This window comes from Bubalus bubalis, chromosome 7 (genome assembly GCF_019923935.1).
Source record: "Bubalus bubalis isolate 160015118507 breed Murrah chromosome 7, NDDB_SH_1, whole genome shotgun sequence".
Classification (NCBI taxonomy): domain Eukaryota; kingdom Metazoa; phylum Chordata; class Mammalia; order Artiodactyla; family Bovidae; genus Bubalus; species Bubalus bubalis.
In genome coordinates this window covers 86,777,909-86,790,428 of record NC_059163.1, presented here as the reverse complement: position 1 = coordinate 86,790,428, position 12,520 = coordinate 86,777,909, and the positions used below count along the sequence as shown (strand labels likewise).

The window sequence follows — 12,520 nt, the reverse complement described above, 5'->3', positions numbered from 1 at the left end:
ACTTTTTTCTTGTTTCTTGAGGTATGCCTGTATTGCTATGAACCTTCCCCTTAGCACTGCTTTTTACAGTGTCCCACAGGTTTTGGGTTTTTGTGTTTTCATTTTCATTTGTTTCTATGCATATTTTGATTTCTTTTTTGATTTCTTCTGTGATTTGTTGGTTATTCAGCAGCGTGTTGTTCAGCCTTCATATATTGGAATTTTTAATAGTTTTTCTCCTGTAATTGAGATCTAATCTTACTGCACTGTGGTCAGAAAAGATGCTTGGAATGATTTCAATTTTTTTGAATTTACCAAGGCTAGATTTATGGCCCAGGATGTGATCTATCCTGGAGAAGGTTCCATGTGTGCTTGAGAAAAAGGTGAAATTCATTGTTTTGGGGTGAAATGTCTTATAGATATCAATTAGGTCTAACTGGTCTATTGTATCGTTTAAATATGTGTTTCCTTGTTAGTTTTCTGTTTAGTTGACCTATCCGTAGGTGTGAGTGGAGTATTAAAGTCTCCCACTATTATTGTTTTATTGTTAATTTCCCCTTTCATACTTGTTAGCATTTGTCTTACATATTGCGGTGCTCCTATGTTGGGTGCATATATGTTTATAATTGTTATATCTTCTTCTTGGATTGATCCTTTCATTATGTAGTATCCTTCTTTGTCTCTTTTCACAGCCTTTGTTTTAAAGTCTATTTTATCTGATATGAATATTGCTACTCCTGCTTTCTTTTGATCTCTATTTGCATGGAATATCTTTTTCCAGCCCTTCACTTTCAGTCTGTATGTGTCCCCTGTTTTGAGGTGGGTCTCTTATAAACAACATATATAGGGGTCTTGTTTTTGTATCCATTCAGCCAGTCTTTGTCTTTTGGTTGGGGCATTCAACCCATTTACATTTAAGGTAATTATTGATAAGTATGATCCCGCTGCCATTTACTTTATTGTTTTCAGTTCGAGTTTATACACCCTTTTTGTGTTTCCTGTCTAGAGAAGATCCTTTAGCATTTGTTGGAGAGCTGGTTTGGTGGAGCTGAATTCTCTCAGCTTTTGCTTGTCTGTAAAGCTTTTGATTTCTCCTTCATATTTGAATGAGATCCTTGCTGGGTGCAGTAATCTGGGCTGTAGGTTATTTTCTTTCATTGCTTTAAGTATGTCCTGCCATTCCCTTCTGGCCTGAAGAGTTTCTATTGAAAGATCAGCTGTTATCCTTATGGGAATCCCCTTGTGTGTTATTTGTTGTTTTTCCCTTGCTGCTTTTAATATTTGTTCTTTGTGTTTGAACTTTGTTAATTTGATTAATATGTGTCTTGGGATGTTTTGCCTTGGGTTTATCCTGTTTGGGACTTTCCCGGTTTCTTGGACTTGGGTGATTATTTTCTTCCCCATTTTATGGAAGTTTTCAACTATTATCTCAAGTATTTTCTCATGGTCTTTCTTTTTGTCTTCTTCTTCTGGGACTCCTAGGATTTGAATGTTGGGGCGTTTAACATTGTCCCAGAAGTCTCTGAGATTGTCCTCATTTCTTTTAATTCAGTTTTCCTTTTTCCTCTATGATTCATTTATTTCTAGGATTCTATCTTCTACCTCACTTATCCTGTCTTCTGCCTCCATTATTCTAGTTGGTTCCCTCCAGAGTTTTTGATATCATTTATTGCATTATTCATTATATATTTGACTCTTTTTAAATTTCTTCTAGGTCCTTGTTAAACCTTTCTTGCATCTCTCAATCCTTGTCTCCAGACTATTTATCTGTAACTCCATTTTGTTTTCAAGATTTTGGATCATTTTCACTATCATTATTCGGAAGTCTTTATCAGGTAGATTCCCTATCTCTTCTTCTTTTGTTTGGTTGGTGGGCATTTATCATGTTCGTTTACCTGCTGGGTATTTCTCTGACTTTTGATCTTGTTTATTTTGTTGTGTTTGGGGTGGCCTTTCTGTATTCTGGCAGTTTGTGGTTCCTATTTATTGTCGAGGTTCCTTGCTGTGGGTGGGGTTGGATGGGTGGCTTGTCAAGGTTTCCTGGTTAGGGAAGCTTGTGTCGGTATTCTGGTGGGTGGAGCTGGATTTCTTCTCTTTGGAGTGCAATGAAGTGTCCAGTAATGAGTTATGAGATGTCAGTGGGTTTGGCGTGACTTTGGTCAGCCTGTGTATTGAGGCTCAGGGTTATGTTCCTGTGTTGCTGGATAATTTGCGTGGTATGTCTTGCTCTGGAGCTTGTTGGTCCTTGGGTGGTGCTTGGTTTCAGTGTAGGTATGGAGGTGTTTGATGAGCTCCTATCTATTAATGCTCCCTGGAGTCAGGAGTTCTCTGGTGTTCTTAGGATTTGGACTTAAGCCTCCTGCCTCTGGTTTTCAGTCTTATTCTTATAGTAGCCTCAAGACTTCTCCATCTATACAGCACCAATGGTAAAACATCTAGGTTAAAGATGAAAAGTTTCTCCACAGTGAGGGTCACTCAGAGAGGTTCACAGAGTTACATGGAGAAGAGAAGAGGGAGGAGGGAGATAGAGGTGACCCAAATGAGATGAGGTGGACTCAAAAGAGGAAAGAGCGAACTAGCCAGTAATCACTTCCTTATGTGCTCTCCACAGTCTGGACCCATCAGAGATGTTCACGGAGTTATACAGAGAAGAGAAGAGGGAGAAAGGAGACAGAGGTGGCCAGGAGGATAAAGGGGGGAATCAAAAGGAGAGAGACAGATCCAGCCAGTAATCAGTTCCTAAGTGTTCTCCACCGTTTGGAACACACAAAGAGATTCACAGAGTTGGGTAGAGAAGAGAAGGGGGAGGGAGGAGATAGAGGCGACCTGGTGGAGAAAAAGGAGAGTCCAAAGTGGGAGAGAGCAGTCAAGCCAGTAATCTCGCTCCCAAGTAAAAATAGGTACTGAAGGTTGGGTTCTTAAAGGTACAAAATTGATAACAAATACCAAAAAGCAAAGATTAAAAATCTAGGGTAGAGTTTGAATTCTCAAAAATACAATATTAAAGAAAAAAACAAAGTCACAAAAATTATAAAATATATATATATGAAGTTTGCTTTAAAAAATAGGGTCTTTTTTTTTTTTAGCAAAGTAATAGTAGGTTATAAAACTGAAAATTAAAGGAGTAATAGAGGACTTAAAATTTAAAAAAAATAAAATAAAAAAAGATTTTTTTTGTAAATTTAAAAAATGATAATAGTAAAAATATATCTAGGACTTTCTCTGGTGTTGTTGTGGGCAGTGTGGGGTCAGTTCATTTTCAGAGAGTTCCTTGATCCGGCTTATACTTCTCAAGATCTGTAGGCCCCTTCCTATGTAGTCGGTGCTAGCTGCGGGGTTTTAATCTATTGCACCTGTCACTTCCAAAGCTGTTCCCTATGTTCTGCTTCTTCTGTTTGCTGGTCTCTTCAGTGTCTAATTTCTGCCCTGACACAAGGGGGCGGTGGTGGTCACCTTTTTAGGCTCACTTGTTCAGTCGTGCTGTGGGGAGAGAGGAACTCTGCAAACAAAGAACACTGGCGTGTGTGGGGAGTGTTCGCCGTGTCTCAGCCACACTGGGTTTGCCCCTGCTCACGGTGTGTGTGCTTTCCCAGTCTACACTGCTCAGATTCTAGGTTGCTCTGCCAGGGAACTGTCTGAGGCAGGCCCTGGTTTGCATGCACTTCCCAGGTCTAAGCCGCTCAGGTTCAGGTTCTCGGGTACTCTACAGAGGCACAGACTTGGTTTGGGCCTGTGTTTTGTGCCCTTCCCAGGTCCGAGCAGCTTAGGTGACCAGGTGCTTGGTGAGCATGGTTGCTGCAACTTATTGCCTCCCCTGTCCCTGCCACTCGGTTTTCTGGGTGTACAAACTGCGCACCTTCTCAGGTGTGCCGTGTGTCTCTTCTGGGGAGCTGATCTCTGGCTGCGACCCTCCCGGAGGATGTCGACCGTCCAGAATCCCAAGAAGTCCTGGTTAGCAACAAAGCCTGCTTGCAGTTTGGTAGATGATGCCTCTCTGGGGCCATGATTGCCCCTTCCTGGCTCTGGCTGCCCTCGCCTGCCTGTCTCCAGCAGGGGATGGGCCGGTCCACACCCAGCTAGCTCTGCTCAGTCCTTTGTTCTGTGAGCGGGCCTGGCAGTGTTTTAGGTTATGGATTTTCACAGGATAGCTATCCCGCAGTCTGGTTTGCTATCTCAAGTTAGTTCCCTCAGATTGCCCTTGGGGCATTCAGGCCCCGTCCTTACTCTAAGCAATGCAGCCTGTGCTTCCCTGCCCAGCCCCCGCTTGCTAGTGGCAGATGCAAGCATCTGAGCTGCTTCTCCACTGGGAGTTGCCTTAGGCACGTAATCTGTGGGTTTTATTTATTTATTTATTTTTCCTCCCACTATGTTGCCCTCTGAGGTTCCAAGGCTCGCCACAGACCCGCCAGTGAAAGTGTTTCCTGGTTTTTGGAAAATTCTCTCTTTTTTAAGACTTCCTTTCTGGGCCGGATCTCCATCCCTACCTCTTTTGGCTCTCTTTTTATCTTTAATATTTTTTCCTACCTCCTTTCGAAGACAATGGGCTGCCTTTCTGGGTGCCTGATGTCCTCTGCCAGCATTCAGAAGTTGTTTTGTGGAATTTACTCAGCGTTCAAATGTTCTTTTGATGAATTTGTAGGGGGAGAAAGTGGTCTCCTCATCCTATTCCTCCACCATCTTAGAACCGTCCTCCATTTAGTGCATTTTAAAGAACAGAATTATTTATCTATTTCCTCTCATGTTTAAAATTGTCTTATATCTTCTTTGGTCAACAAAAATCAAGTCAGTGTTTTGTGTCCTGAGTGTAGATGTGGTGTATACCTCCTGCACACAGGATAAAGGTCTGTACGTGATGCAGAGTTTTAGAAAGAGATATGCATGAGTCCTTTCCATTCTCATGCTGCGGATGTAAAATGAGATGAGGTGACTTGCTCGAGGTGATGAATATATTCACTGACCATACTGGCAGGAGCATAATATCTACACACCCCAAGTGTTTTTTTTTTTTTTTTTTCCACACAGTGTTTTTGGTGTGAAGCTATAAAGAATTGCACGGGGCATGGCTGGGGCAGACGACATCAATCTTAAAGTGATTCTCCACTTAGGTGACAGTTGACTCCATCAAGAAATAAAGAGTGGTAGTTGTTTTACTGTTAAAAATTGTGTAAACCTGAAGTTTTAAAATAGTCTAGCTTTTTATAATCAAGTTCTTCTACCTAATATTGTAGAAAAGAAAGGTGAAAATGTACAGTAAATTATAAAATAAGCAGTGATAGCAATTTGATAAATAGATTTTGTATTTCATCTAAGTGTTGCTCCTATAGATAATACATAACAAGAAGAGTGGAATAAACCGTCTGGGTTGAAAACTGTAGAAGAAAGGCACTTAGTTGGAAGCTTGTCTATTAAATGAAAATATTTGTACTAGAAGAGTTTGATTTTTGCATGCATGATGACATGCAATTAATTTCTTGGCTATTCTAACTCATTTTTTTTTTAATTTGAAGCTAAACATTGGGCATTTGAAATAATTCTTTAAAATGCAACTTATAGATAAACCTACTTAGAATTCAGTAAACTGAGGGCATTGGGTAAATAGAGTTATGAAAAAAATCTATGTTTGTAAACACCATGATGTGTTTCCCTGCCCTCAACTCTCTTCCTACTTCTAATGCATCTCTCAGGGGACTTCTTTTCAAGCAGTCATTTAATGAGGGGTTACTATGCACCATGTTATCATACTAGGTGATTTACAGATTATTGTATTTAGGTTTCAGAACTACCCTGTGAGTGAAGGCTAACTGGAACTAATATGAAGCCTTTTATGATGTGGAACCCACTCTGAACTCACGACTCAAACCCTGTGTACTTTGTTTCAGAATCCAGAAAAGACCCAGCAAGCAGTGTGCCTCTCTCTTTGTGGTAAGTGATAGAAGATATAGCTAGTTTCTGTCACTTTCTAAGTAATATCCTGACATTGCCTAGTCATAGACCTCTGAAACTTCTCTAGTTTATCTTCCACCCTCTGGTGTGCATGGATCTTATTAAGGCATCCAGGTTTCTTTATTTCTAATCCCAAAATGCATTTAATACATGTGGTTGTCAGTATAACAAACAATCCAGTATAACATTCCACAGCATATAAAGATTGTAGAGACTATATGATGAGACAGGGCTGAAAACAAAATGGTAAAGATACACTTTGTCTCTGAGAAGCCAACTGCTTCTAATTATCTTTGTTAGATTTTCAAAATAATAGGTTAAGTCGATAGCTTTATACTAGCTATTGGAGACCTCAGTGATTTTTCCTTATCCAGAACTGCAGATTAAGATTGTGATAAGGCTCAGTCATTCTCCAAGACTTATCAAGCTTTGCACCAGTCAACTAGGCTATTGAAATGGACATATGGTATGAATCAACTTCTCTGCATTAAAAAAATCTTTTATTGTGGATTTAATGTTTTCAGTTCACTGAGGCAGTGATATCACTTTTAGATTACTGTATTTCGAGGAAGGTGGGAGAGAAGGGGTGAGAGGAGGGGAAACTTTAGTGAAAGCAGAGAGAATAGCTGTATGGAGAGGACAGCCTGACGGAAGCTGCAACATTCAGAAGCGATGGCGCCAACTCCCAACCTCCAGCAAGGACCTGGGAAAATACGCAATGCCCTGAACTCATCTTTCTCTAAGACCCTCCCAAAGTGCTGGTGCCTCCTATCAGCCAAACCAGCCAGAAGGCAGAGGAGGCTGCAGCTGTCACTGCATAGTGATCTGCCTCTGGGAGAGCAAGCAGAATAAGTAAAAATGGAGAGCATGATGGACGGGAGTGCTGATTACTGAAAATAACCAAAACTCAGGCCAGTCACAGTGGTAGGTACACTGATGCTAGCTGTTAAGAGGGAAATGAACAAGGCTGTAAAATTATAATGTTTACAGCATCTTGCAGATTTCTTTCAAGCATGAATCTTGGTCTACATTGTACTGACTGTTCTTAAATGTCACTAGAAGCTCAATTGAACTTCTGTGTCCAGTTTTGAATTCTGTACTTGGGATCACCTCTTCCATCCTTCTCTTTGTTTAAAGCTGGTCATTTGACCCATTCCTTCAGAATGGCCATATTTTAAAGCATCTAGATCTGAAGATGCAAAATAAATAAATAAAGTCAAATAAAATAAAATGCTTTGGTTTCTAGAATCTGGGTAAACACCTTTCCACCGAAGCTCTTCTCCATTAAAAATCTGCTCATATCTGTCTTTTTTCCTCAAGGTTTGACTAGGGATTATTTCTGTTTTCTCGTTTGGTTGGATGAAAGTATTTGAGGATGACACTTGGAAGTACATTAGCCATTTTTAAAATAACTGTATTTGCTTATTACTATTTTCTGTGTCTTGTAATCAAATATTTACCTCCTCCACAGCAGCAATAGCTGTTCTTAAAACCATTTATTTGCTTCTACAATGAAGTTATCCTGACCAGTTCTTTTTTTTTAATGTCCAAAGGTGTGTGTCTTACAGTTACATGTTGGAGGGAACTGGTGCCAACCAAGTGGTATGCAGTGGAGAAGTTTTTGTTCTGTTTTGTTCAGTTTTGTGTTTCTAGGTGGGTTTTTGAGCTAATAGATCTTGAAATACCAAAATCATATATGTGGAATCTAAGAAACAACTATTTGTGAATCATAAATAAGCTGTGAGTAGTAAACTGAAATTCCAAATACTTTAAGACATAATAAAGCAATACCTCTTTAATTATCCATTTCAGAGAAAGCCCATCACCATCAAATATTGTTTGCCTCACATTGAACTTTAAATAGTGCAGGGGAATTGACATTCCAGAAGAAAGATACTCTGAAGACTAGCAAGAATCCTCATTCTTTTCTAGAATTATATAGGCTAGATTTTAATAGCTAAGTGAAAGTTTAAAGAAAACATATTAAAATTTAGAACATATATTTTATGTTGCATTGATTAAGGGACTTTGGACTACAAAAGAAAAAAGAAAAAAAAATAATGAACCATGATAAAACATCTGGTTGAATTTTGCTAGTTCTTTATATTTTAAACATTTCAGCTTTCCTTATTTGAATGAATAATGTTTATGTGGGATAATTGTTATCATTGATAATGCTGATCTTTCAAAAGAGAGCATTGCATTGTTTGTGGGACCTTAATAATGTGGGAAATTGTTTTTTTCAATTCAGTTTACTTGCTCAAACTTTTTGGTGAACATTGCATACCCTAGCAGAAATGGTGTGGTTTAGAAAGTTGATATTCTAGTTCTCAGTGATTCAAACTCTCTATTCAGCCAAACCCAAGGTGACAGTGTCTGTCTGAACAGAGAACTTCTTGTCCAATAAGTGCATCCCTTAAAGAAAGGAATTTGGGCAAAGTCTGGCAGAACTGTAAATAAAACACAGCGTTTACTTACATCAGGATGGGCTCCCACAAGAATTAAATGAATGCTTGTCCCCCAGGGGAAACTGCAACTACTAAAGACAAAATTTAGGGCTGTTCTTAAGCAAAGAAGAATAATGTTTGATTTTATTACATACAGATTTTGCTTTTACAAAATGTGGAACAGATGGAAAAGTTCAATTACCATCATAGTTGTTTTTACATATCTATTCCATTTGAAAGATAAATACAAAGAAGAAGATAATTTCCAAATTACTGTTAATTTATGTGTTTTAGTGAAGATCAGCTGGTATATTATTCCTTAGATAATGAAGCATTTTAAAAGAATTTTTTATTATGGCAAATTTTAATTGCATAAAAAATAGAACAGTATAATGAAATCCCATTACTCATCATTAAGCTTTAACAATCTTGAGCATAGATTAATATTTTCCTAACATAATTTCAGAAAATTTGAGAACTATGAGGTCTGCAAGGTATCAGTCCAACAGTATGACAGTATTTTGCAGATGTGGCTGTTGAGAGCTAAAGGAGTTGAGTGACAGCCACATAAGGGCTTAGATCCATTCCTGGAAAGTAGTAGGTCACCACTGCTATTGGTAGTAGGGAAATTTCATCTTTGGTGAAAAATCTGTCAGAAGTAGAAGAACTTAGGGAGATAGATGAGAAGCATAGATGTCTAAACCCCCAACTGCTGCTGCTGCTGCTGCTAAGTCGCTTCAGTCGTGTCCGACTCTATGCGACCCCAGAGACAGCAGCCCACCAGGCTCTCCCGTCCCTGGAATTCTCCAGGCAAGAACACTGGAGTGGGTTGCCATTTCTTTCTACAATGCATGAAAGTGAAAAGTGAAAGTCAAGTCGCTCAGTCATGTCCGACTCCTAGCGACCCCATGGACTGCAGCCTACCAGGCTCCTCCGTCCATGGGATTTTCCAGGCAAAGTACTGGAGTGGGGTGCCATTGCCTTCTCTGCAAAACCCTCAAAGGAAGGTGGAAACATCAACAGTGGAACCACCAGCTCTCAGAGATCTGAAGTGGCCATTGTGCAACCAAATCCCCAGATCCAATAGTTCTGTAAGCTGGACATTGACAACAGGCTGATAGTCAGGACTGGGCACTGCTCCGGTTTGTCCTAGGAGCCTGCTCCTCTGTGCTGGAATTATGGGTAGAGAAGAGCTGATATGGAGAGAGACAAATACCAAGGGGAAAGAAAAGAGAGGCAGAAGCTAAGATCAGAATCATAGATCAGTTTTGATTTCTCGCCTACCTTTTTTTGAAAATTGCTGTCTAAAAGAATTTTGGACTTTGACGATTTCCTCCTTGTTTATGCATGAATTTTTTTCTGTAAATGTCAGGTGGTATGCAACTTCTTGTAAGCTAGAAACATTTGGAAGCCAATACCCATGCTTGTGTAGTAGAATCTTCACTGAGATTTTTAATCTAGGGGAGGTCCTAAAGTTCCAGTAAATAGGGCTAGCCCAAAACTCTGACATGCATGTGCCAGTCTACTTTGAATCCAAGGTGCTAGGATTGTTTATGTACCAACTTCTTTTGAAGATAAAATGAGACAAGTTAAAGTCTCATGTGTCTTTTATAGGGACCTCCAGCCTTTAAAATATTACTTTTCTCTCTAATTTTTTTTTCTCTAAAAGTGCTCATTAGGTAATAATCTCTTAGGCATGTCTTCAGATTTCCTTTTTCAAATTATAAAAACTGGATCATTTTTGGCCATTTTCTAATTTCACAAATGAAAACATAATGTTCTAAAAATAATATCACCCTATAAAACAAAATACTTAAAATCTGGCCAAATATTTTGCTTATTTTTTCTGTTTAAACACGTGTTTTATAAAATCTCAAATCCTGTTGTAGTCCCTGCGTATTCATAAAGAAGGTTTAATTTAGGCTACTATTTAGTCAATTGGTAGGAAACATCTTACTATTAATACAGTTTGCTCTTTTAGAAACTCACACCAGCTTATTCAATTCAGTTCAGTTCAGTCATTCAGTCATGTCCAACTCTTTGCGACCCCATGAATCACAGCACGCCAGGCCTCCCTGTCCATCACCAACTCCCGGAGTTCACTCAGACTCACGTCCATCGAGTCGGTGATGCCATCCAGCCATCTCATCCTCTGTCATCCCCTTCTCCTCCTGCCCCCAATCCCTCCCAGCATCAGAGTCTTTTGCAATCAGTCAACTCTTCGCATGAGGTGGCCAAAGGACTGGAGTTTCAGCTTCAGCATCATTCCTTCCAAAGAAATCCCAGGGCTGATCTCCTTCAGAATGGACTGGTTGGATCTCCTTGCAGTCCAAGGGACTCTCAAGAGTCTTCTCCAACACCACAGTTCAAAAGCATCAATGCTTCGGCGCTCAGCCTTCTTCACAGTCCAACTCTCACATCCATACATGACCACAGGAAAAACCATAGCCTTGACTAGACGAACCTTTGGCAATAGAATATTACTCAGCCATAAAAAATGAATGCATTCAAATCAGTTCTACTGAGGTGGATGAACCTAGAACCTATTATACAGAGTGAAGTAAATCAAAAGAGAGAGATAAATATTGTATTCTGTTGCATATATACAGAATCTAGAAAAATGGTACTGAAGAATTTATTTACAGGGCAGCAATGCAGAAACAGACATAAAGAATAGACTTATGGACATGGGGAGAGGGGAGGAGAGGGTGAGATGTATGGAGAGAGTAACATGGAATCTTACATTACCATATGTAAAATAGATCACCAATGGAAATTTGCTGTATGTCTCAGGAAACTCAAACAGGGGCTCTGTATCAACCTAGAGGGGTGGGATGGAAAGGAGAGGGGAGGGAGGTTCAAAAGGGAGGAGGTATATGTATATGTATGGCTGATTCATGTTGAGATTTGACAGAAAACAACAAAATTCTGTAAAGCAATTATCCTTCAATTAAATAATAAATTTAAAAAATATGCTGTTTCTATGGAAATTGCATTTGGAGAAAACAATAACTAGTATTTTAGGTATTAAAATACCCATGGTATCTAAAGTCAATAGAATGGTTTCTTCTTTAATGATAAAAACACTCTAACATTTAAAATATATTATATATTTTGAGGACAGCACATATTTTATGGCTTAAAACTACATTTCAAGTAGTTTCTTTTGTTATTAAAATGAATTATAAACTCAGTGCCACTCCAAACATCTACTATATGTTGATTTTAAGAAAAATGCTTAAACTATTGTGTATAATATGTAACAATATATTGTGAAGAAAAGTCCTTTTGACTACAATTGGTCAAAATTGGTCTCAATGGTGACACCATAAGAGAAACAAAACTATATTACTACAAAAAACACAAATTTTGTTGGAGTGATTTTTACAGGTAATTTTTAACAGATTAAATATGACATAGATGTTTTCATGTAATTTAATTGTGTACATTTGGTCTTGCATTTAGCCAGATATTACCTATTCTCTGTTAAATTAATATGAACCATTACATTCATGGTGTACTATAGTAATGCTTACTCAATGAAAGTCAGATTAGTATAGCATGTCTTCAAAACTTTTTACTGAGAATTCTATAGTTTGCCAAAAAATTAAACTATGATTGCAAAAATAGAAAAAATATTTCTATACCAAGGAAAACCTCAAAAGGAAAGGAGAAAATTTGTACATTGAAAAAGATAGCAAATAACAAGAGAATATGAAAGATATTTATCTTAATGCCTTTAATATAATATCAAATTTTATATACTGTAAGAAATCCAAGAATTTGACAAATCAATAACTGTAGCAGGAGCTTTGAACATATTTCTCTGAATTATGGCTTCTTCCCCATGTTTATATCTGCTTTTTGAATTTCAGAGATTGGTTACTGTATTGTATCTGTTGATAAATCCTGTGCTCACCTATTCTCCACCATTCAGTTCAGTTCAGTTCAGTCACTGAGTCATGTCTGACTCTTTGCGACCCCATGAATCGCAGCACGCCAGGCCTCCCTGTCCATCGCCAACTCCCGGAGTTCACACAGACTCATGTTGATCGAGTCGGTGATGCCACCCAGCCATCTCATCGTCTGTCATCCCCTTCTTCTCCTTCTCCTAATCCCTCCCAGAATCAGGGTCTTTTCCAATGAGTCAA

The 12,520-nt window shown here is 38.7% G+C and overlaps 1 long non-coding RNA gene across 2 annotated transcripts in view; it reads left to right on the top strand.

The window, feature by feature from the left end:
- Positions 1-12,520, top strand: part of LOC112586232 — an 89,206-nt gene that overhangs the window by 59,172 nt on the left and 17,514 nt on the right. For both annotated transcript variants that reach the window (XR_006552405.1, XR_006552406.1), the window contains exon 2: positions 5,859-5,901. This is a non-coding gene — a long non-coding RNA (uncharacterized LOC112586232). The remainder of the gene's footprint in view (positions 1-5,858; positions 5,902-12,520) is intronic.